At 49.8% G+C, this 25,586-nt stretch overlaps 2 protein-coding genes across 5 annotated transcripts in view; one reads left to right on the top strand and one right to left on the bottom strand.

The window, feature by feature from the left end:
• The window catches only part of LOC309364737 (uncharacterized protein), a 36,506-nt gene extending 25,108 nt beyond the window's left edge, over nt 1-11,398 (bottom strand). The window contains exons 1-2 of one of the 2 annotated variants that reach the window (XM_081902556.1): nt 11,314-11,390; nt 2,916-3,121 (exon numbers count right to left, since the gene is read on the bottom strand). The gene's annotated coding sequence lies outside the window, so the exon portion shown is untranslated. Of the gene's footprint in view, nt 1-2,915; nt 3,122-11,313 lie in introns of both variants that reach the window. The other variant, XM_081902555.1, reaches the window with a different exon arrangement.
• A 106-nt stretch (nt 11,399-11,504) lies between these two features.
• LOC309364337 (uncharacterized protein) overlaps nt 11,505-25,586 on the top strand; it is a 43,801-nt gene continuing 29,719 nt past the window's right edge. For 2 of the 3 annotated variants that reach the window (XM_081901366.1, XM_081901364.1), the window contains exon 1: nt 11,505-11,676. The gene's annotated coding sequence lies outside the window, so the exon portion shown is untranslated. Of the gene's footprint in view, nt 11,677-12,342; nt 12,465-25,586 lie in introns of those variants that run through there. The other variant, XM_081901365.1, reaches the window with a different exon arrangement.

Below are 25,586 nucleotides of genomic sequence, written 5' to 3'. Positions count from 1 at the left end.
TGAGGAAATTAAAGACCATTTTCAGAGTTGGTTACACTACAGACAATTACATGAGATGTACAAGGAAGATAATAAGAAGGGGTTTAGTTATACAATTTATATATTTCAATAGGAAGTTATCGAAGAAGGGAAGCTGCTAAAGAAAGCATATAGTATTTTGCTAGAATGGGAAACAAAAGATGAGGAAGTCAAATCAGTTATGATCAAATGGGCACAGGATATAGGACATAATATACAATAATATACAATTTGAGGAAAAACTTGGGGAAAACTGTGGAAAGTAAGCTTGAAATCTCTCTTGAAATAAAATTATATGAAAATGATGTATATATGGTATATTACACCAGTACAGATTACAAAGATGTATAAAACCGAGTCAAATATATGTTGGAAATGTAAAGAAAAAGAAGGGGCTTTTTATCATATATGTGGTGGGAATGTAGAGAAATTAAAAAAATTTGGGAAATGATATATAATGAATTGAAAAAAAAAGTTTAAAATGACATTTGTTTAAAAAAAAGAAGCATTTTTGTTAGGGATTGCAGGACGAGACCTGCCAAGAAAAACAAATAATTCATTTATGTATGCTACAAAAGCGGCAAGAGTCTTGATAGCAGAAGGATGGAAGAATGAGGAAATCCCAACGAAAAAACAGTGGCAAGAAAAACTGATGAGCTATGCAGAGTTGGCTAAATTGACATACAAATTGTGGGACAAGGACAACTATGACTTTAAGGAAGAATGGGAGCTTTTTACAAATTATCTAAAAAGACAACAAAATGAAGACTCCTTGGCAGGTTTTGAATAAACATACACAAATTTATTGGTTGATAACATGTTAGATAGATAATGTAAGGATATGTACAACTTTATAACATGCAGAGAATAATATGTGCTGAGAAATCAAAGAGTTAGTGTTTTAAAGTAGATTTGTTTGTTTAATTGCTATGTGTGTTGTCTTCGGTTTTTTCTTTTTCTTTTCGTTTGTATTTTGTTATGTTTTGTTTCTCAATGTTTTTGTGTTTTCTGTAGTGAAGAACTTAATAAAAAGATATTTAAAAAAAAGAGAGAGAAATCAGAGAGAGGAGCTGAGGGAAGTCCTTGGTGGTGGGGGAGGGAAGGATGGAAGGAAGGGAGGGAGGGAGGAGGGAAACGGGAAAAATTAATGTAAGCGACTATATGGTTTGATAATTTGTTATGTGGAAACTGCTAATATATATATATATTTTAAAGGAAGAGCCAAAGTCTGCAGCTGCCGGTTCTCCCCTGCATGACAAACATCTATGCCTCTCAGTTCCTGGCTGCTTTCTGCAGTTGGCTGCAAACCTTCGCTTGGAGCTGGCTCATTCCTGACACTACCCCGCCCCAAAAGAACACTTCCTATTACTGGCTGGGCTAGTGGAGGGTGGCTGCACTGTGGACCTCTTGCCGGTGCTGTTTCTCCTCTGAGTGGCAGCCAGGCTAAAGAAAGCAGTTCTGAAGTGGGCCAGTGACGTCTGCGTGGTCTGCTCAGGGCAGCAGCAGCATCGTCCAAACCAGCCAAATACAGGCCCAATTAACACTCAAATTGGGGGGACAAGGCGCACATGCGGGGTGCATGTGTGGAAGGAGGTGGACAACTGGATGCGGGAAGGGGAGTTAAGGGGGGGGGAAAGAGGCAAAAGTTATTTTTCTGAGGAGCCAGTCAGAGCACACTGGGCTTCTCTCTCTCTCTCTTTCCCTAAACCAGCCCTTTCTCTCTCTGCGCTGGCCTTTTCTCTCTCTCTTCCTAAACTAGCTCCTCTCTCTGAGGAGCCAGTCGGAGCAAGCTGCCTGGGCTTCTCTCTCTCTCTCTCTCTCTCTCTCTCTCTCTCTCTCTCGCCTGGCCTTTCTGTCTGCGTACACCTCCCCTCCTTCTTCTCCCCACTCCCGCCTCATGCCTGCCCGCTTCTCCTTCTCCTTTGTTGTGCATGTGCATCTTTCATGCCTGACTTTGGAGCCATCAACTTTCTGGCTGGTGAGAAGCATGCTGTTCTCTTTTGGGTTGCCATGGAAAGGAGCTGGGCCCACAATCGACGGGTTAGATATGACTGTCCTAGATGAGCTACCTTCCCATGTTCGCCTTTTGAGATTTGAGTCGTTTGTTTTTGAAGCTAGCTAGCTTGTTGGGAGTCTCGGGGGAGATACCCATGCAGTGAAAGTTGCTTACGGTACCAGTCACCACACAGAAGCTGAAAAACATTCTGATGGTTTACTGCTGCTGAAGATAAAGATCAGTAAAACAGTTATGGACGTAGAAATATATTCATAGGGTTTTGCAGATACAAATATGTAGTGATACATACCAGTACTTAGTATCTCCGTTGCTCTTACATTCAGCAATTCAAGACGAAACAGCAGACACTTCTGAGCTGACATACATTGATCACTTTATACAGCCAGGGCCCTGAGCTGTTACCATAGTAACTGACTTGACTGTTCTTGTGCCTCTGATTCTTATCCACAGAGTGATTTATGCCCATGAAGGAAATTAACCCCTTCCCATGTCCAGTTACTCCAACATAGCTCAGGTTTGAAAACACCTATCTTTTGCGGTTCGGGTAACAGTTGGATCATACCACTGAGTTCCTCGCATGTCTGACCTGTATTGCTATATAATCTGGGTAAACAAAGATCAAACTTCAACCTCTGATCAGTTTCCTTGATTTCTTGCAGTAAGTTTTCCTGCTTGAGAAAGAACTAAAACATTGATTGTTAGAGAATTTTCGGATGTAGAGATGTAAAATTTCTGGGAATTTTGAAGCCATGAGAAACAAACGTCCCCGTTCCTCGCCCCGCTTTTTTCTGAAAAAAATGGAAATTTTGGGGGGAAAATTCAGTGTGGAGTAGTTTTACAAATCGCATGAAACACAGGGTAGATAAAAATACAATGGTACCTCTGGTTGCGAACGGGATCTGTTCCGTAGGCCCACTTGCAACATGAAAAGAACGCAACCCGCAGCGCCGTGTCTGTGCATGTGCGGGTTGTGACTCGCCGCTTCTGCGCATGCGCGTGACGTCATTTTGTGTGTCTGCGCATGCATGAGCGGCAAAACCCGGAAGTAACCCTTTCCGGTACTTCCAGGTCGCCGCGGGATGTAACCTGAAAGAATGTAACATGAAGCTGAGGTAACATGAGGTATCACTGCATTATGCCTTCAATAAAACAGGTAACCACCCCCTTTCCCTCAAAAGCAACAAAAAAAGGAAGAAACCATCAACATAAAAAATAATCAGATTTGCCCCTTAGCACCAACAGCAAATAAAGTTAAAGTCCATCTCAATATTTAAGCTCCATAGAAGGTCTATCCTTTGAGTAGTGTTTTTTTTAAACAACAACAACAACAAATCCAGAAGACACAACATATACATGCAGTTTATTCTATCTCATTTTCTGAACTACTGCTATCATTTTCAATTTCTTCTTGCTCTTCCTCTTTGTCATTTTCCCTCAAGAACTTATAAAAAATGGCTTTTGGGGAAAAGGGGGCGAGGGGGGGACCTGTTTCCCCCCCATTCCCCCCCCCCAGGCCTTTCCATCTCTACTTGAGGAGAGCCAGGGCAAAGCATAAGGTAATTTTTTTGCATGCCAGGCTCAGAAGTAACCAACATCCAGTTATAGTAATACCTCAGCTTACAGACACTTCAGGTTGCGTTTTTTCAGGTTATGGACCTGCCAAAACCAGGAAGTACCGGAACAGGTTACTTCCGGGTTTCGGGGGCTGCGCATGCGCAGAAGAGCCAAATCGCAGCCCGCGCGTGCGCAGACGTGCCGCTGCGGGTTGTGAATGTGCATCCCACACGGATCACGTTTGCATCCTGAGCATCCCCTGTACTGAATAGTATGTTGCACTAAGACTCAAAGTCTGAAAGGAAAAGGAGTGTGTGTGTGTTTTTAATTGAATTTGCTATTATATATGATAAACTGCATGATGGTAAGAGAGTTTTCTAAACAGTTTACAAAAATATACAACAGAATATTAAACTGATTGATAAAACACAGTTAAAAGCAGGTATTTAAAAGTCAGCAGCGGTTAAAAAGAAGTAAATCGCATGCAGCTTCTACGTGTTCAGATGGGCTGGCCCTAACGAAAATGTTTTGAGCAGTTGCCAGAAAGAGTACACTGAGAGCACCTGCCTGGTGTCAGTCTGCAGGGAGCTCCAAAGTGTGTGTGCAAAAAATGAAAAAATGGGGGGCGGGGCGGGTGTTTTTTCCTTTTTTTTCCTTTTCTAAAGGAAAAAATGAGGGGTGAAATAGTGTGTGGAATATTCAAACTATATCAAACTATTTTTTTTCAATTTTTCCAGAAAATCAGCTTTGGGGGAAAATGGAAATAACCTGGTTTCCCCCCACCCCCAATTTCTCTGGGGTTTTTCCCAGGCCTTGCCTTCTCTAGCTGGGTGTCACTCATTGTTGCTGGTGCGTAAAGGGACTCGGCTGTGAATGGACCCCAATCTCTGAGTGGTTATAGATCCTAGGTTTTCCAGGAACATACCTAGAATGAGGGGGCAGTGGACACTGTGGTTTCTTTATGATCTATGGTTTTTGGTGGAGGAGCTCACAGTATGAACACCCCAGAAAGTCTTGCTTCTCCTATAGTCAAAGCCCTGGCATCAAACACATCATCATTATTATTGTAGAATAGTGGGTAGACATGGCAGACGACACAGCAATTTCTCCAGGCAGCTCTTTATTTTGTAAGCTGGAACAGAAAACTGAACAGCAAACAGCTCAGCCGGCCTGCTTTTATAGGCAGCCAGCTATCAACATTGTAGCAACAACAACCCAGAGTTTCCCGCCTAAAATAACTGACGTGGACCTGAGTGAAAACTATCTACAGTATCCCCCTGCTGGCCCAGGGTGAGAACTTCAGTACATAACACCCCTCCCCACCGAGATAGGGCGTTAGTTACAATCGTAATGGTTTCCTTATATACAACACTACACGTAATGGTTCAATTAGGCACAAAAGCATATCGGTTACATTTCCCATACTTAGACCAACAGTGATACATGTCCAACAACATAGTCCTTTAAATAAGTCGGGCGCTTGGAAACTCTGCCAGACCGCCGGGGACTGGTAGCCAAGTCTGGGGGGGCCACACAATTATTGCTGAGGCTGTGGTGCGACCCTGGGTGGCGTTGAAACCAAATCCCCTGGATCCGCTGCTGTGGGTGGAGCCTCCGCAAGTGGAGTGGTCTGAGTCTGTGGTAAGTCTGGCAGACCCTCTGAAGCGGCTTGGTTCGGCCCCATGCTGGCAGTTTGCAAGGGAGGTGTAGGTGGAGCCTCGCCATCTGTAAGTGTCTCTTCTGGAGCCACAAGCGCAGTTGGGGGCACCACGGTAGTGTCCAAGTCCCCAACCCTGCGCCTAAGCTGGTCTATGTACCGGCGCCACAAGCGTCCATCTTCGAGTGCCACCTGGTACGAGCGAGGTCCAGTGACTCCCACTACTGTGGCTGGCACCCAAGGAAAGTCCCCCACATAGTTCCGGGCAAAGACCTGGTTTCCTGGAACAAATGACTGTGGCGCGTTGGCACAGCCTGGGGGTTCGGCCACGGCAAAGTCCGGGTGCAGTCGGTCAAGCGGTGACCTGAGGCGGCGGCCCATAAGCAGTTCAGCAGGACTCCACCCTGTGGCCGCATGAGGGGTGATGTGTTGCACGAACAAGTATTCGGTGACCCGCTCATGCCAGTCTCCCCGGTCCAGGCGCGCCAGTGCCTCTTTTGCCGAGCGCACCATTCTCTCCGCTTGCCCGTTGCTGGATGGATAAAAGGGTGCCGTTAGGGCATGGCGGATGCCCAGGCCCAAAAGATACCGCTCAAAAGTGCCTGACGTGAACTGCGGTCCGTTGTCGGAGATAAGGACATCAGGACACCCATGCATCGCAAACAGGCCTCGCAGCACCCGGATGACGGCCTCGGTAGTGGTGGAGGGCATCAGGGCCACCTCCAGCCATTTGGAATAGGCATCCACCACTACCATAAAGGTCCGGCCGTGAAAGGGGCCAGCCAGATCGATGTGCACCCTTGACCAGGGTGTCTTTGGCGTCTCCCAGGTGTGTCCCTTAGCTGCCGGTGGTGCAGGCATCGATTCTTGGCACGCTTGACAGGCGGACACCCTGTGATGGCATCGTCCATGTTAGGCCACCAGACGTAACACCGAGCCAACGCCTTCATTTTGACAATTCCCGGGTGGCCAATGTGCAGAGCCTCCAGGACGCGTTGACGGAGTCTTTAGGGAATTACGACGTGGTCTCCCCACAGCAGACAGTCGCGATGAGCTGAGAGTTCATGTTGTCTGGTTGCAAAGGGCTGGAACTCCGATGCAAAAGGCCCTTGCGGCCACCCCCTCCACACCCAGTTGAGCACACGGCTGATGGTGCGATCCTGGACAGATGCGGAAGCCACAGTGGCAGCCGATACAAGTGCTGCTGGAAGATCCTCAATCAGGAGGAGCGATGAAGCTGGAGCCGGGTCTTCCACAAACGCTGGAAGAGGGCAACGGCTGAGGGCGTCGGCATGGCCCATCGATTTCCCCGGGCGATGGATGAGCCGGTAGTGGTAGGCAGCCAGGAAAACAGTCAATCGCAGCATGCGCGGTGAGAGGACCGGTGGAGTTGGACGATCACCGGCGAGGAGGCCCAGGAGCGGCTTGTGGTCAGTGATGAGGTCAAAAGTCCTGCCATAGAGGTATTCATGGAACCTCTTCACTCCAGCCATAAGTGCCAGTGCCTCCTTGTCAACCTGGCTGTAATTCCGTTCCGTTGGATATAGTGTCCTGGAAAAGTAGGCGAGCGGTGCTTCTCTTCCGTCTGGAAAACGGTGACTAAGGACAGCGCCGATGCCAAAAGGTGAGGCGTCACAGGCAAGGACCAGCGGCCTGGCTTCACTGTACTGTACCAGCACACTGTCCGATGAAAGGAGAGCCTTGACCGTGTTGAAGGCCGCCGTCTCCCGATGACTCCAGGACCAAGGCGTCTTTGTGCTGAGGAGTCGGTGAAGAGGCTCAGCCACCATGGCTTTGTGGGGCAGGAACATGTTATAAAAGTTCAGCAGCCCCAGGAACGCTTGCAACTCCGTCTTGTTCTTTGGTATGGGGGCCTGCTGGATAGCGCGGATCTTGGATGTGGTCGGGTGAAGGCCAGAGGCATCGATAAGATAGCCCAGGAACTCTACCTGTGGAACGGCGATCTGGCACTTCTCCCTCTTTACCTTGAGCCCGGCCTCTTGGAACCTGGTCAGCACGGCACGGAGGCGCTCGAACAGCTGCTGGTGTGAGTCTGCGGACACCAAGACGTCATCAAAATATGGTACCATGCCCGGAAGCCCTTGCAGGAGACGCTCCATAAGGCTTTGGAAGATGCCAGGAGCCACACTCACCCCGAACTGCAACCGGCGGCAACGGAATGCCCCTCGGTGGGTGACGATCGTCTGGGCTTCAGCAGTGGCATCATCGACGGGCAGTTGTTGATAGGCTTGGGCAAGGTCCAGCTTAGCGAAGACCTTACCCTCACCCAGGGAATGCAGCAGGTGTTGGACAACAGGAACCAGATAAGCGTGCTGCTGAAGTGCCTTGTTGATCGTGCACTTGTAGTCGGCGCAGATTCTCACTGACCCGTCTGGCTTGACAGGCGTGACGATGGGGGTTTCCCACTTGGCGTGGTCAACCGGCTCCAAAACTCCTTGGGCGATCAGCTTGTCCAGTTGTTCATCCACCTTAGCCTTGAGAACAAAGGGAACCCGGCGTGGCTTTAGCTTGATGCGGGCGACTTGTGGATCAAGGCTAAAGGAGATTGGCGTACCTGTATATTGCCCCAAAGTGCCATCAAAAACCTCGGCAGTCTTTGACCAGACCCTCAGTCTCTGTGTTAGAGATGCAGTTGATGCCGGTGACTTCCAGGCCGAGGGCATCAAACCAGTCTAGCCCTAGGAGGCTTGGCCGCTGACCTTCGACCACCACCAGTCGGAGCAGGCCCGAAAAATCCTTGAAGGCAATCCAGAACCGGCCAACGCCTACCACGGGAATGTCGTTTCCCTGTTAGTCTCTCAGGTGTACGCGGTGAGAGTCAAGTTGCCTTTTGGACACTCTGGGTACCAGTCTTTTGATGGTGCTCCAAGACACGATGGACAGGGGAGACTCGGTGTCAATCTCCATGTCACATGGAGCTCCTTCAATGAGCACCGTGAGGTTCAGCTTGCGTCGCGTAGGCGAGTTGGTCTGGCCAATCGTGGTTCCAGACGGGCAGCGGCAGTTGGTGAGAGCGAAACAGCTTTTCTTGGCAGACTGGAGTGAAGACTTGGACTTGCGAGTCGGTGAAGGGGGGGTGTCAGATGGAGCTGATCGGCAGACCTTAGCAATGTGGCCCCTTCTGGAACACTTTCTACAGATGGCATCTCTGAATCGACACTTGGCACGGGAATGGTTGCCTCCGCAGCCGGCACATTTCGGTAGGCCCTTGGACTTCTGTTGGAACTTCCTGCGCTCCCGCTTTGTCTGGTGCACGTCGTCGTCTTCACTGGAGGATGCCTCATCACTGCTGGCCTCTTCATGATGCACTGGAACTGGCTTCCTAGCAAGACACGGGCTGCTGGACTTGCGGATCTCCTGGGCGGAGCGTTCAGCAGCTTCTGAGGCCACAGCCTCTTCAATGGCTTTCTGTAGCGTGAGGTCTGGCTTGGCGAGGAGACGCCGTTGCAGATGGATGTCCCGGACCCCGCAGACGATTCGATCCATCAGGGCATCGTCTAAGTCTCAGAACTCACAGTGCATGGCAGCCTGTCTGAAGGCAGTGGTGTAGTTGCTGATTGACTCCCCCTCTGCCTGGTTCCGGTGGTAAAACGCATGGCGGGCAGCAATCTTGGACGGCTTTGGAGCGTAGTGGTTGCGGAGCTTCTCTTGGATCGTGTCCCACGGTGTTGCCTGGACTGCTTCAGGCGCAAACAATGCTCGGGCCATCTCAAACACCTCAGGCCCACAGAGGCTGAGGAATAGGCCCGCTTCCGATCCTTTGATACTGCTGTCAGCTCGTTGGCTTGGAGGTAGCAGTCAAACCGAGCGAGGTAGGAGTCCCATGATTCAGAGGCTGGCGCAAATGGCGGTAGAGGCACAAGTGAAGCCATGATTCCGATGCCGGAGAGAAGGGCGATGGATGGAACACAGCGCTCTCGCCAGAACGGTCAGCTCTGAATTGGTTCTGTCCAGTGATTTCGCTCAGTGATTTCGCTCTGTGATTCAGCTCAGTTCAGAGGATGGCTGCATCTGGCTGTGCTCTGATGTCCATCGATCCCATCCTCGTCGCCAGTGTAGAAGAGTGGGTGGACATGGCAGACGACACAGCGATTTCTCCAGGCAGCTCTTTATTTTGTAAGCTGGAACAGAAAACTGAACAGCAAATAGCTCCGCCAGCCTGCTTTTATAGGCAGCCAGCTATCAACATTGTAGCAACAACAACCCAGGGTTTCCCGCCTAAAATAACTGACGTGGACCTGAGTGAAAACTATCTACAGTATCCCCCTGCTGGCCCAGGGTGAGAACTTCCGAACATAACACTTATTATTATTATTATTATTATTATTATTAGAATTTATATACCGCCCTATACCTGGAGGTCTCAGGGCGGCTCTCAGAACAAAATCAAAACCACAAAATATATACTGTATTTTTGCTCTATAGGATGCATAGATCTCAATATCAGGCTTCTGCCTGCTTCTAGCCCAGCTGTCACACTCAGCTCTGGCCTTTGTCTTTTGCACCATCAACCAGGTAAGGGAGCAGTTTGCAATCTAGCACAGAGCCATTTCCTTTGTTACCTTAAAGGCCCATGTTTAGAGGGCCATTACCTCACCAGGATTAAAAAGCAGAGACATCACCTTGCCAACAAAGGTCCGTATAGTTAAAGCCATGGTTTCCCCGGTAGTGATGTATGGAAGTGAGAGCTGGACCATAAAGAAGGCTGATCGCCGAAGAATTGATGCTTTTGAATTATCGTGCTAGAGGAGACTCTTTCGTGCCCTTCTCCTTGTGCTCTCCATCTTTCCCAACATCAGGGTCTTTTCCAGGAACTCTTCTCTTCTCATGAGAAGACCTTTACTTTTACTACGATCACTTTTACAGTCATACCTCGGGTTGAATGTGCTTCAAGATGAGTGTGTTCGAGTTGCGTTCCGCGGTAACCTGGAAGTAACGAAGCGCATTACTTCCGGGTTTCGCCACTTGCGCATGCGCAGACGCTCAAAATGACGTCATGCGCAGAAGCGCCGAAACCTGGCCCGCGCACGCGCAGACACAGGTTACGTTTGCTTCTAGATGCGAACGGGGCTCTGAAACGGATCCCGTTCACATCTACAGGTACCACTGTACTATGTTATAAAATCCTCAAGGGCTTACGATCACAGATCCTCTGAAGAGCCCTCTCCCTTCCTGCTGTTTCTAGCTGGTATAATAATAATAATAATAATAATAATAATAATAATAATAATAATAATATTCAGAAGCATCACTGCCTCCAACAGCAGAGGCAGAGCATAACCACCATGGCTGGTAGCCAATGATAGCCTTTTACCTCAGTGAATTTGTCTAATATTTTAAAGCTCTCCAAGTTGGGGGCCATCCCTCAATACACTGTGGTGAAGAAGTACTTTAACAACGTAACATTAATGTTAAAAATCAACAAAAATGAAAAGATGCAGATAATAACCCAGAGTTCAGATCATAACAATCTCCAGCAACACCAGCAAAGGAACTGGATAATTACAGTAATATATTTGAATAGATGCTGAAATGTCATCCCTCTTGAAGTCTGCCTGAGCTCAGAGGGAATTCTATAAGAAGACCACCACCACCATAAAGTGGGAAGATAGGAATTGGTGGCAAATCTGACAAACCTTGCCTTCTTTTGTAACATTCCTATATTTTCTATGGAGCTCCCGATATTATCACCATACTCCCAGTTTTATAACACTTCTCATCATTTTCTATCAAGAATTTTCCCAGCCTAAAAATGTGTGTTTGGGATATTGAGGTGGGTGGGTGGGTTTCAGTTTATTGCTGAGTCAGTCCACCCTAGCCCAATATGAACCATCACCCCACACAGTTACTTCCACCAATGGCTTTCTATTATCCTGGCAGCACTTGTGTTCTGCTTTGAAATAAATCTGGAATATGGCTTATTTCATATTTGCCACATGCTGTTTTATTGGGTTTCAAAAACAAACAAACACCCATGTGTTTGTGTACTTGCGCATAAATAAAATATTAAAAGAGCATGGTTTCCACATGGTTTCGATTTCTGTACCTGTTCAGCAGATGTCCCTAGATCGCGGTCCCTTTCAGCACTCCAATTCTATGATTCTGTCATCTCCTCCTCCTTGGGCTCCGGAAGTTTGACCTCTTCGCCGTCCCGTAGTTGGCGCTGGGCGGCACTACAATTCCCAACATGCTCCGGGCGAAGGCAGACCGGCGTGCCTGGGAACGTCGCCAAGTCCTTTACATATTATGTATTTCGAGATGCAAGATGGGAGGGTCTTTTTAATTCCTGCTAGCTAGACGAGAAGTCGGGTTTTTTTTCCCCTCCGTAAAGGCGCGAGTTTGCAAGACGCTGTCGGGCTAGAAACCTGGTGAAATCGCGAGCCTGGGAATCTCCTCCGGAGGCGATCAAGTAAGACTTTTTGGGGGTCATTTTTTTTTTTTAGGCGGGCTGCGGGGAAACGGCTGGGGAGACTTAACAATGCAAGACTCGAGCGGCTTGGTTTCATGGAGCGTTTGCCCCCTCTTTATTTTGCGCAGCCTTTATTTAAAATAAAATAAAATAAAATACGATTTTAAAAAATAAAAATAGATTTAACAGGGCGCTACCCCTCCCGGAAAAATGCAAGATCGCCAGTAGTTTTGAGATGCGAGGAAGGAGGGAGGGAGGTTGGGCCAAACGGGCTTTAGCATCCCATCGATTTGAACGCGAAAACGATTTGAAGGCGCTCAGATCTTTGCCGCTGGAACCGACAAGCCTTTTTCTTTTTTCCGTGGCTGAATCGGTCCCCTTGTTTCTTTGTGTGTGTGTGTCTGTCTCTCGGAGAAGGCGCGAGCAGCGCGGGAGGGCGGGTAAAAATAGGATTTTATTTTGCTTTGGTTTTTTTTCCTTTGCGGAAAAACCCCCAGAGGATTTTCCTTTGCGGAAAGAAAGGCGCTCACTTGCCGTACTAATTCGTTTCTCGCGATTTCCCTTTTAGAAACGAGCTACGCTAAAGGAGTAGAAAACGTTCCCAGGAGCTTTGGGAGCACATAAAATGGCGCGCGCGGGGTGCGGATTTTTTTTTTTTTTTAGGTAGGAAGGAAACTGCCACCCACGTGACACTGCCGTGCGAAGGCTGACCTAATTTTCTGGAACCTTCCCTATGCTGTAATTCATATTTGCTGTAAGCCGCCCTGGGACTATCTGGCGAAGGGCAGGTAATAGACATTATTATTACTACTACAACTCGTATTGGTAGTGATCATCATATTAAACACTTGAATAGGAACTTGAAGGCTGTTCTTTGCAAGCTTGCATCTGAGGGGCATCAACACCATGCTCTCTAACCAACTGAGGTTCCTTCTAAATATCAGGAGCTTGAGAACCAAGATGTTGGACTAGGTGAGCCAGGGCTCTTAAGACTTACTTCTGAGTAAACAAGTAAAAGGTGGCAATGCATAGCCATAGTTAAATTGGCAATCTTAAGCATACCCACAGGAGAATATTAAACATACTATATTTATATCCCGCTTTTACCCGCACCCCGGGACTCGAGGAGACATAACACAAATTAAAACGGCACAGATAAAATACAGAAAGCTAAAAACTCGTAAAAGATCATCAGTATACAATAATTAGGGACACAGGTGGCGCTGTGGGTTAAAGCCTCAGCGCCTAGGACTTGCTGATCGAAAGGTCGGCGGTTCGAATCCCTGCGGCGGGGTGCGCTCCCGCTGCTCGGTCCCAGCGCCTGCCAACCTAGCAGTTCGAAAGCACCTCCGGGTGCAAGTAGATAAATAGGGACCGCTTACCAGCGGGAAGGTAAACGGCGTTTCCGTGTGCGGCTCTGGCTCGCCAGAGCAGCGATGTCACACTGGCCACGTGACCCGGAAGTGTCTCCGGACAGCGCTGGCCCCTGGCCTCTTAAGTGAGATGGGCGCACAACCCCAGAGTCTGTCAAGACTGGCCCGTACGGGCAGGGGTACCTTTACCTTTACCTATACAATAATTGCACAGATAAAAGGAAAAAGCGAAAAACTCATAAAAGATCATTGGTATACAGTGGGACACAGGTGGCGCTGTGGGTTAAACCACAGAGCCTAGGGCTTGCTGATCAGAAGGTCGGCGGTTCGAATCCCCGCAATGGGGTGAGCTCCCATTGCTCGGTCCCAGCGAACGGGATCCATTCTGGAGCCCCGTTCACATCCAAAAGCGAACGCAACCTGCATCTGTGGGTCGTGATTCACCGCCTCCGCGCATGACGTCATTTTTCGCATGTGCGAGCGGCAAAACCCGGAAGTAACACGTTCTGTTACTTCCGGGTCGCCGCGGAGCGCGACCCGAAAGCACTCAACCTGAAGCACATTTAACCCGAGGTATGACTGTACAATGGGACGTGGGTGGCGCTGTGGGTTAAACCACAGAGCCTAGGCCTTGCCGATCAGGAGGTCGGCGGTTCGAATCCCCACAACGGGGTGAGCTGCCATGGCTCGGTCCCAGCTCCTGCCCACCTAGCAGTTCGAAAGCACATCAAAGTGCAAGTAGATAAATAGGTATCGCTCCGGCGAGAAGGTTAACGGTGTTTCCATGCGCTGCTCTGGTTCGCCAGAAGCGGCTTAGTCATGCTGGCCACATGACTCGGAAGCTGTACGCTGGCTCCCTCAGCCAATAAAGCGAGATGAGCGCCGCAACCCCAGAGTCGGTCACGACTGAACCTAATGGTCAGGGGTCCCTTTACCTTATATAATACTTGCACAGATTTTTTAAAAAGCTAAAAACTCGTAAAAGATCATAGGTAAAAAGTAACTACAGTCATAGGTAAAGGGTAAAGGGGACCCCTGACCATTAGGTGCAGTCGTGACCGACTCGGGTTGCAGCGCTCATCTCGCTTTATTGGCCGAGGGAGCCGGCGTACAGCTTCCGAGTCATGTGGCCTACAGTCATACCTCGGGATACACTTCAGAATAAGTATTTCTGGGTTGCGCTCCGCAGCGACCCGGAAGTAACGGAGCGCGTTACTTCCGGGTTTTGCTGCTCATGCATGCGCAGACGGTCAAAATGACGTCATGCGCGGAAGTGGCGGGCGAAATGCGCCGTCGAGTCTTATGTTCCGTTTGGTATGCGAACGGGGTTCCAGAACAGATCCCGTTCGCATCCCGAGGTACCACTGTAAATCACGATCTTTTACGAGTTTTACCTTTTTGTCTTTTATCTGTGCCGTTTTAATTTGGGCTAAGTCTTTTATGGAATCAAAAGAGTACAGTAGACGATCAGGTTGCGAACGTGATCCGTACGGGATGCACGCTCGCAACCCGCAGCGTTCGCAACCCGCGCATACCGGGTTGCGATCCGGTGATTCTGCGCATGCGCAAAGCGCGATTTTGCGATTTGGCGCATGTGCAAAGCGCAATTTTGCAATTTGGCGCATGTGCAAAGCGCAATTTTGCGATTCGGCGCATGCATGACTGCCAAAACCCGGAAGTAACCCATTCCGGTACTTCCGGGTTTCGGGAGTCCGCAGCCCAAAAAAACGCAACCTGAAGCGGACCCAACATGAGGTATGGCTTTATTAATAACGAATCTAGCAACATAAAGATACTAAAAACAGCACAGCACTATTAAAAGCCCTTTCCTTAAAAAGACAGTTCATTCCAAACGGCTTGTTGGAATAAAACAGTCCTCGCCTGCGGGCGGAAGGACAAAAAGGAGGGAGCCAGTCTACCTTCTCGAAGAAGGGCGCTCCAAAGTCTGAAAGCATCCTGTGTCCCCACAAAGTGTGCCGTTAAGCAGAGCTCACCCGTTCATGAGACGAGGTGAAGTGCCCACCCCAGGCAGCGCGTGTGTTGCCAAGGGGGAGGTGTTCCAGTGCGCAGCATTGCGCTCCCCCCCCCCTGAGCGACACAGATGAGTGCTCTGGCTCCTGCCAAATTCAGTGAGAGCTGGGATGCAGTGGTGGGGCAAGCGAAGGAGATGGCAATTCCCGTTTCACCACAAGTGGCAAAATGGATCTGGCCGCCCCTGTCTGTAAGGGTGGTGGAACTGGGAGAAGGGCGTCCTGAGTTTCCACAGGTTTATAAGGGAGAATACGGTCTTTTAGATAGTCTCGGTCTGGCACACCAGATACACTCCCCCCAGGGGTGCAGAAAAAGCCCGCTGTGCCCAACACGGCTGGGTGTGAGAATGCTGCCTCCGCAGCATATTCGCATGGCACTGCACAGCTGAGGATAGGGGTGGAAGTAGTACCGTGACTCTCCTTCTTCTTTCCGCCTCTCGGGTCAGATCTGGATCTGACCCAGGACCGGAGCTGCTGCGGGTGGGTGCGAGTTGCGTGCTGGAGCTAGGCCCAGTGAGGGAGCCTGCGGTGCGCGTCTGGATTTGCCCCCTCTAAAAAATGTGCCCAGGGCTGCGCAGCCCTCCCCCCCAATGCTATGCCGCTGCATTTTGTGTGCATTTTTTTTTTTAGGGAATATAGTTAAGCATGTGCTATAAAAGGCAAGTTTAGTACTTTTGAATTAACTGGTTGTTGTTTAAGCAATGTGGTTAGCATTGAACTGCCTGGAAAATTGAAGGTTTTTCTAAATCAAAGGCTATTCAGTGGTAGAGTAGACACTTTGCATGTAGAAACTCCAAAATTCAATCCCCATCAAGCTCTATATAATTTTTTCCCCCTCCTGATGTTTCATTGGAGCATTTGTTTTCAGTGTTAAATTTACTTTAAATGTTTTTTTAAAACATTTGTAGCTTGCAGTTCAACCCCCCTGAGGATTTGGTAGCTTTGATGAAAGCTTGTTGTGTTCTGTATGCGGATAGCTAGAGGCTCATAAGGCTTCAGAACATAATTGTGCCTTGATTAGTGAGCGGCCATTTTGCAACTGACTTGGTGAGCGGCCATTTTGTGACTGGCTGACTCAGAGCAAGTTGCTTTCTGGCAAGCTCCTACCTTTGGGCTCTTGGCAAGGAATGCAAGAGATAACTCTGATTAAGGAAAAAGAAAACTAGGTGGGGAGAAACATTGCTGCCTTTTGTGGACTTTTGTAATCCCTCTTATCTCAAGTATTCAGCTGTACGCCAGGCTGATTAATAGGCAGAGCACACTGGAATTTAATTTGTTTTTCCTATCCTCTTACGAATCAGGTTTAAGTTATCATTTTGTTTTTTCAGTGTTTGGCACAATCTTGGCTCTTGTTTCAGGGATAGCAGATCCTTTCTTCAAATATTTTGGGATCTGGACGGTTAATAAATACCTTGAAAAGCTGCTTGCTTTTATAGAGTAAGCATTTCCTGACTGGCCTTTGAAGCTGATCTTCATTCCTCATGTACTGATGTAGCATCTCCAGAAGTTGTTTCAAGTTTGTGGTTCAAACCACTCAGCTACAACAGGGATGGGCAGGCTCTAGACCCATTGATGTGGGGTCAACCCCCCCCCCCACATTCACATAATTGCCTAAAATGGGGAGTTGCCTGTATTGGCTCATCTGATGGAAGTGGAATCTTCCTCGTGTGAGACAGTCCCAGAGGGTTTCCTTGCTGTATTGTTTGGTGGCTTTCTCAGAGCATTTGGATCAGGCAGATATTTTTGTCATGTTTGGGCTGTGATTCCCAGACATCTTGATTACTGGTGTTGGTTTTGTGTACAGTGGTACCCCCGGTTACGAACGGAATCCATAACTGAGGTGCCTGTTCTGCGCATGTGCAAGTGGCAAACACATCCGGTTTTGCCACATTCACAACCCAAAGTTTATGTTACCCGAAGGTAACGTAACCCGAGGGTCCACTATAGTTTTTTCTCTGTGTGTCTATATGCTGCTCTTTCTTCTCTTGGGTGGCTTTTTCCAGGAGTAGACGGGTTGGTTCGTGGACTTCGCCTGGGGCGCAGTGGCTGCATCACGTATGGTAGCCAAGTGAGGGACAGGCAAACAAACATACCAACCGACAAACAAGACACATAAAGGAATCAATACATGACACAGACGGGGTGGGACCAGAGAGGGTGGCGGGAGCAAATTACACACGCACAAAATAACAACAATAACAATAATTTATACCCTGGCCATCTGGCTGGGTTTCCCTAGCCACTCTGGGCGGCTCCCAGCAGAATACAGTCATACCTCGGGTTACAGGCGCTTCAGGTTGCGGTTTTTTTGGTTATGGACCCACCAAAACCCGGAAGTACCAGAACGGGTTACGGCGGTTGCGTATGCGCAGAAGCACAAAAGTGCCGAATTGCAACCCGCACTTGCGCAGACGCGGCGCTGCGGGTTGCGAACATGCATCCCGCACGTTCGCAACCTGAGCGTCCACTGCATTAATAATAATTAAAAAATGATAAAACACTATATAGATATATGGGGGAAAGGGGGGTGCACGTATGCATGTGTAAAAAAGTTAAAATAATTTTTTTAAAAAATAATTTTTTTTAGAGGACCTGGACCTCTATTGGGGCTGGGCAGTGGGGTCAAGGACATGATTTTTACCCAAATCAGCTGTCACGGGTTGGGCCTCAGCTGGTTTGGGGGCCAAGGAGCCTGTCGGTGGTTGCTACTCTTGCACTTCATTGAGGGGAGAGATGCCAAGTGGGCTGATTAGCTGGTGCACAGCTTTCTTGACCTGCGAACCCAGCCCTCTTGGGTTTCGAAAAAAGAAAGGGGAAACGGGGAAAGGAAATTGGGGTGGGGGGAGAGGAAAACCAAAGAAAACAATAGACTGAGGGGAATAAGACTCACGCGAACAGCATGTGGCTCATCCCTGCCTATAGATCCAGCCTTCCCGGCAGGGCAGCCGCCACCAACCTTTCTGGCCACAAGTGGGGGGGAGGGAAAGAAGGGAAGAAAGAAAAGGATGTATAAAACTGGTCCGTTGACACACGGTCCTCCGGCGGGGCAACTGCCACAGACCATTCCACACACACCCTTCTGCAAGGCATACCAGGCCAGAGGGCAGTGTGTTTCAGGGTCAAAGAGAATATGGGTGTGGGACAGAGGTCTTTCCCACTGTCCAGCCTCATGGGAGTCGGAACCCCAACCTGTTGTGTGACTTCACACCCCTAGCGTTTGTGGGTGCTCGTAAGTTCCATTTGTACCAAGGGATGGATTGGGTTTCACCCCTTTTACCCCTCGTTTGATTTGTGGTTTTTGGTGCGGTTTTACACCTGGGGTGTTGGGTGGTACGGGAAAATCTGGTGACTTCTCTTCAGTCTTTCGCAAGGTAAAAAGAATTAAGTTCCAGCTTTCAGGCTAGTTCTTTCACAAATATATAAGGATATATAGAGACATGGGTGGTGCTGTGGTCTAAAGCACTGAGTCTCTGGGGTGAGCTCCCATTGTTCTATCCCAGTTCCTGCCAACCTAGAAGTTTGAAAATACCCCAGTGCAAGTAGATAAATATGCACCGCTGTGGTGGGAAGGTAAACAACGTTTCCATGAGCTCTGGCTTCCGTCACGGTGTTCCCTTGTGCCAGAAGCGGTTTAGTCATGCTGGCCATATGACCCGGAAATTTGTCTACAGACCAATGCCAGCTCCCTTGGCCTGAAAGTGAGATGAGTGCTGCAAACCCATAGTTGGATTTGACTGCACTTAACCATCCAGGGATCCTTAACTGTTATCTTTTTACATAGTGATACAGAGGGATCAGGGATGACTCGCACCCCGGCCATCACCTCTTTAATCTTATACCCTGGAGCAGGAGCTATAGAAGTATAATCAGCTGTACCAACAGGCTAAAAAATAGCTTCTATCCGTGGGCTGTTAGGCTGTTGAATGGAAAGTAACATAGCGCAAACTGACTTGTGAGGTGGTGTGTTGTGCAACAAGCACACAGAGTGCAATGAGATTGAGTGTTTGTGGGAGGGGGGAGGCTCGTTTAATTTCATTGTACAGTGGTGCCTCGCAAGACGAAAAGAATCCGTTCCGCGAGTCTCTTCGTCTTGCAGTTTTTTCGTCTTGCAAAGCAAGCCCATTAGCGGATTAGCGCTATTAGCGGCTTAGCAGGCTTAGTGGATCAGCTGATAAGCGGCTTAGCGGATCAGCTGCTTAGCGGCTTAGTAGATCAGCGGCTTAGCAGCTTGGGGAAAAGGGGGGGGAAGCCCGCAGGAACTCGCAAGACATTTTCGTCTTGCGAAGCAAGCCCATAGGAAATTCGTTTTGTGAAGCACCTCCAAAACGGAAAACCCTTTCGGCTAGCGGGTTTTCCGTCTTGCGAGGCATTCATCTTGCGGGGCACCACTGTACAGTCATAAGGTAAAGGGACCCCTGACCATTAGTTCCAGTCGTTACCGATTCTGGGGTTGCGGCGCTCATCTCGCTTTATTGGCCAAGGGTGCTGGCGTACAGCTTCCGGGTCGTGTGGCCAGCATGACTAAACCGCTTCTGGCGAACCAGAGCAGTGCACGGAAATGGCGTTTACGTTCCCACTGGAGCGGTACCTATTGCTCTACTTGCACTTTGACGTGCTTTTGAATTGCTAGGCTGACAGGAGCAGGGACCGAGCAACGGGAGCTCAACCCGTCGCGGGAATTTGAACTGCCGACCTTCTGATCAGCAAGTCCTAGGCCCACAACGCCACCCGCTTCCCATTGTACAGTCATACCTCAGGTTAAATGTGCTTCAGGTTGAGCGCTTTCAGGTTGCGCTCCGCGACGACCTGGAAGTAACGGAACGCGTTCCGTTACTTCTGGTTTTTGCCGCTCGCACATGCACAAAATGATGTCACGCGCGGAAGCAGCGAATCATGGCCCACAGACGTGTGTTGCTTTCGCTTCTGGGTGTGAACAGAGCTCCGGAACGGATCCCATTCATATCCAGAGGTACTACTGTACACAGGTTGTACATTGACAATAAAGGTATTATTACTAGAGGTTCCCTGTTGCCCTAACTCTTAAGACTCCAGAACTGACACACATTAATCACACAGATAGAGCTTGAGTTCTGTGCCGTTACCACCGCAACTGGCTCGTTTGACCTAGCACCAATGATTACCTCACCCATCAGGTGATTTATGCTTATGCTGCTGTAGCTCCAAGGGTAACAGTGTTGTTGGGAGCTGCGGCACCACCAACACCAAAGTACAGAAACTGCAAGAGCTGCTTAAGAAATTGGAGCAAAAGAATGAGCTGCTCTCCATTTGCAGTGCTGATGGAGCTCTGAGTCGCAGCTCCTTGGCAGCATCCCCAGCAGTGCAGGGGCGGGCACCTGTGTGCCCCTAGCTGTGCCTTTAGGTGCAGCTGTCACCTTTGGTGATTACTCATAGCCGAGTAAGATTGTCTTCCACGTCCTTCTACAGTGGGGACATGAGTTTCCGGGCTAGAGTTGGTCTTCTTTTTTAAAAAAAAATTTTTTTATTAAATTTCCAATTAACAAACCAATCATATCACATTAAGTCCAAATTATACCAATACATAATAAACTCCAAATATTTAACCGAATTTTAAATTTTTGTTGGGGGTACCCATGCTTCGAGTTCAGAAAGGGTCCAATCATCTCATATTTCTGCTGCTTTGATGTTCACAAGTCCCATCTTTCCATCTCTTTATTGTTACCCTTTATAAATCCCGTCATCCAATCTTCTTGTTGTTATCATTTCTTCTTAGTAACCTTTGAGTTATCTCCACAAGTGAGTTGAAGCAAACATTATTATAGTCCTGTGTGGGTTTTCACGCTGATCCAAAAGTCCTATTCAAACAGCAGGCACCATTTCGACAGTTCCCATAAATTACAGTCTAAGCGTCTGCTCATTAGCTTTCCCAGACCAGTTGCTCCATAAACCAGCCTTTCCAGGGGAGTTGTAGCCAATTCAGCCGTGGAATTCAGATATGCTAACAAAACTGTAGCACCTCTCCCCCTTTGACTCCTCCCCGCTGTCCCCTGAGCTTGTGGGGCTGGCCAATGTCTGCCCGGCGCTAGGGGCGCTCTGCTTCAGGGCGCCCCGGGTGGCAGGCTGCTATCCGCAGCATGGGGAGCCCTGCGGGGAACTCCTGCAGGGCTCCCCACACTGCGGATGTCTGTCCTCCGGAGAGCGCCCCGTGCTCCGCGCTGCAGGCTGCCGCCCGCAAGCCCTGGGAGCGCAAGGCTTGCGGATACCTGCGTGAAGCACGTGGGCGTCCTCCAAAGGGCGCTGCCGGCTGCCGCTCGCAAGCCGGGCGCGCAAGGCTTGAGGACACCTGCGCGAAGCACGGGGCGTCCTCCAAAGGGCGCCCCGTGCTCCGCGCTGCAGGCTGCCGCCCGCAAGCCGTGCGCGCCCTGAGGGAGTTCCCCCAGGCACGCAAGGCTTGTGGATAGCTTCCTGGAGCCTGGAGCACCGGCGCCTCTCGCTCTCCAGGCTTCAGCGAAAGCCTGCATTCGCCCCATAGGACGCACACACATTTCCCCTTCATTTTTGGAGGGGAAAAAGTGTGTCCTATAGGGTGAAAAATACGGTACCTCACGTGAGCCGGAGAGATGGTATTGTCGGCTGCCTTCCAAAGCGCCCCTAGCGGGCCCCCCTTCCAGGCTGGAGTTGGTCATGGTGAGGGTTTGCTAAGTGTGCCTTTCTCTTAGCTTGTTTCTCCCTTTTGTCCTTAATTCAAGTAACTGACACCTTTGCTAAAAGGCTCTTCTACAATTGAAGCGCTCGCAGGCCAGTGTTTCCAAGTTGTTGGTCTTTATACTACATTTTTAAAGATTGGCCTTGAAATAGTCTTTAAACCTCTTGTTTTTGTCACCAGCATTTCGCTTTCCATTTTTGAGTTGGGAATAGAGTAGCTTTGGAAGACGATAATCAGGCATCCACACGACATGACCAGTCGAACAAAGCTGATGTGGAAGAATCATTGCTTCAACACTGGTGATTATCCCAGTACAGTGGTACCTCTGGATGTGAACGGGATCTGTTCCGGGGCCTCGTTCGCATCCTGAAGTGAACGCAACCTGTATGCGCGGGTTGCGATTCACCGCTTCCGCATGTGCGTGATGTCATTTTGAGCACATGCACGAGCGCCAAAACCTGGAAGTAACGCGCTCCGTTATTTCCGGGTCGCCGGGGAGTGAAACCCAAAAATGCTTAACCTGAAGCTACTTCAACCCGAGATATGACTGTACACTGGCATTAGTTCGCCTGTCTTCCAAAGTGATGTGTAAAATTTTTCGGCGACACCATTGATGGAATCTTTTCATGAGTTGGAGATGGTGTTTATAACCGGTCCATGTTTCACAAGCATACAGTACAGTGGGTACAGTGGTACCTCGGTTCTTAAACAAAATCCATTCCAGAAGCCCGTTCGGCTTCCGAAAAGTTTGAAAACTGAGGCGCGGCTTCCCATTTGTTGCAAGAGCTTCTTGCACTCAGTGAAAGCCATGTCGCAAGTTCAGGTTCAAAAAACATTTGAAAATGGAAGCATTTACTTCTGGGTTTTTGGTGTTTGGGAACCGAAATTTACAACAATGGAGCTGCTTGGGAACCAAGGTTCCGCTGTAGTACAGTGGTACCCTGGTTCTCAAGCTTAACCTGTTCCGGAAGTCTGTTCCAAAACCAAAGCGTTCCAAAACCAAGGTGCACTTCCCCATATAAAGTAATGCAAAATGGATTAATCCATTACAGACAATTAAAAACAACCCCTAAAATAGCAATTTAACATGAATTTTGCTATCTGACGAGACCATTGATCCATAAAATGAAAGCAGTAGACCAAACTTCAATCTGCTACCCAGTATAAAAAACTGTGAGTGATTTCCCCATTGCCGTTGGAGGGATAAGTGAGCGGGGTGTGTGAAGGGGGAGTTCAAATGGGGGGGAAGGAAACGGAGACAGAAGTTCTCTGAGGAGCCAGTTGGCTTCTCTCCCCGCCCCCCAGACCAGCCTTTTTGGATCCCTCCCCCTCCCCCCCTTCTTCAGGGCTGGCCGTCCCGTGCCCTGTGAGGGGATACCGCGGCATTCACTTCTGGGGCCGAGTCCCTTGGCGTTGTTTTGGGGCCCGGAGTGGCGGCCGCGGGCGACATCAGGTACCGGAGGAGGGGGTGGTTGCTGCAGTGGCAAGGCCTTTCCTCGCTCAGCACCAGCCACTGACGACACCTAGAAGTGGAGAAGGGGGTCGTAGATGCTGCAGCCGCGGTGCGGCAAAGGGACCCAGTGCCAGGGAGCAGCAGCTTGGCACAGCCTTTTTTTGCTAAGCTCCGGCCGCGGCAGGGGAATCTGTCAGCGGAGAAAGGGGTTGTGGATGCTGCAGTCCCGGCGGCGGCAGAGGGACCCAGCACCAGGGTGTGGCAGCTTGGCATGGGCTTCCCTCACTCAGCGCCGGCCACAGCAGCGGAGAAAGGGGTTGTGGCTGCTGCAGCCATAGTGGCCCCCTTCTCTGCTTCCGGATTTTCTGCTGCGGCTGGCGTTGGGAAGGCCATGCTGAGCAGACAAGGGATGTTACTGCCTTTCCCCGGCGTTGGGTCCCTCTGCTGCCACCGTGGCTGCAGCATCCACAACCCCCTTCTCTGCTTCCGGGCGTCACCAGTGGCCGATGCAGCCAGCGCTGAGTAAGGGAAGCCCAGGTTGGGCGGCAAGCAAGCAGGCAATGGAAGTGTGGCAATCAAAACCGAAGTGCACCCCCCGAACGGAGTACCTTTGGATTCCAAAAATCACTCATTTCCGGGTTTGAAGTGTTAGGGTTCCAAGTAGTTCGTGAACTAAGCTGTTCAAAAACCGAGGTACCACTGTTTTGTAAAAAAATGCTTTGTAAAAGGCATTTTGATTTCCCTGTGAATGTCCTGGTTCTCAAACACTCTACACTTCAGTTGGGAGAAAGCTGCACTCACAGAGCTCAAGCGATGCTGGGTTTCTGCGGTCGAGCGGTGAAAATCATGTCCACTGTCCCCCTGGAACAGGGGTCAGCAAACCTTTTCAGGAGGGGGCCAGTCCACTGTACCTCAGACCTTGTGGGGGGCCAGACCCATCGCCTCCCGAAAGCATCCCCCCTCCTGAAAGCCTCCCCGCCTATGCCACTCACGCCGCTGATGCTGCCTCGTCTTTGGCAGCGTTGGCATCCTCTGTCTTGGCGGGGCACAGAGCCCATGCCGCTGGCCTGGGTGGTGGAGGCAACCTCCACGCTTCAGCGGCTTTCTTCCTGCTTGGCCACCTTAGCAGGAAGGAAGAGGTGGTACCCAGATGCCACTGGTCTGGGTGGCAGAAGCAGCCTCCGCGCCGCTTCCGCTTCCTTCCTGCTTGGCCACCTCAGCGGGAAGGAAGGGGTGCGCACCGACCCCTCTCGTGTTCCAGGCTTCAGGAAGCTATCTGCAACCCTGCGGAGCCTGGTGGGAACTCCCGCCGGCTTCACAGGCTTGCGGAGAGCTGCCCGAAGCCCAGGGAGCGCGGCGCTGTGCACCCCAGGCTTCGGGCAACTGTCTGCAAGCCTGCCGAGCCCGGCAGGAGTTCCCGCCAGGCTCCTCAGGCTTGCGGACAGCTGCCTGCAGCCCGAAGCCTGGGGAGCGCAGAGCTGCGCGCCCTGGGCTTCGGGCAACTATCCACAAGCCTTCGGAGCCCAGCAGGACTCCCAAGAGTTCCCGCCGGGCTCCCAAGGCTTGCGGATAGCAGCCTGCTGTCCCCGAAGCCGAAACAGCAAGATGGGGCGCTGCGCAGCCCTCCGTCTTGCTGTTCCAGGCAAGGAACAGTAAGACAGAGCAAGACAGAACAGCAAGACGCTCTGCGGAGGCTACAAAGGATGTCCCCAAAGCCTCAAGCCTTTGGAGTGCAGCTGCGCTCCAAAGGCTTCAGGGATCTTTGAGGCTGGTGGTGGGGGAAAGCAGCGCTTCCCCCCACCGCCAGCCCCACAAGCTTGGGGGGCAGCGGCAGGGCCTGCTCTTGAACGCACCTTGTTTTTGAGGGGAGAACAAGAAAAAAAACATTTTTTTTCCTATTCTCCCCCTCCTATGGTCTGGTGCGTCCAATAGAGCGAAAAATACGGTAGCTCCTTTTCATGCCCAGCTATTCCAGGATGTTGGATGTGCGTGCCACAAAAGCTCAGTGGTTAAACTCTCCACAGGAAACAGCTGTTTAGCAGGGTTGTTTTTATTAAGACCAACAAACTATTTATAGATCTTACAAGTCATATTCTCTCTCTGAGCCCAGACCAGGTTCCTTGCTTCAAAGTCCTTGCCGTGACAGAGTCCACAAGTCCTGATATCAGCTGCTTTCAAAGCTGCTTTCCTGCAACTCTTTACAAAGTCTTCAGTTTTCCTCACTACTCCATACTCTGTGCTATCCCATACGGAATGCTGTAACTTGAGCTCCTTATCTACATTCCAGTTCTGCCCGCAATACTGATAAGACAGTCACAAGAAGCATGCAGCTACATTGTTGGGAATGATTCATCTGATTACTTTTTTTA

Source organism: Podarcis melisellensis, assembly GCF_964234715.1.
Source record: "Podarcis melisellensis genome assembly, chromosome: 2".
Taxonomy (NCBI): Eukaryota; Metazoa; Chordata; class Lepidosauria; order Squamata; family Lacertidae; genus Podarcis; species Podarcis melisellensis.
The sequence above is the reverse complement of the archived record's forward strand: the minus strand, read 5'-3'. Positions and strand labels throughout refer to the sequence as shown.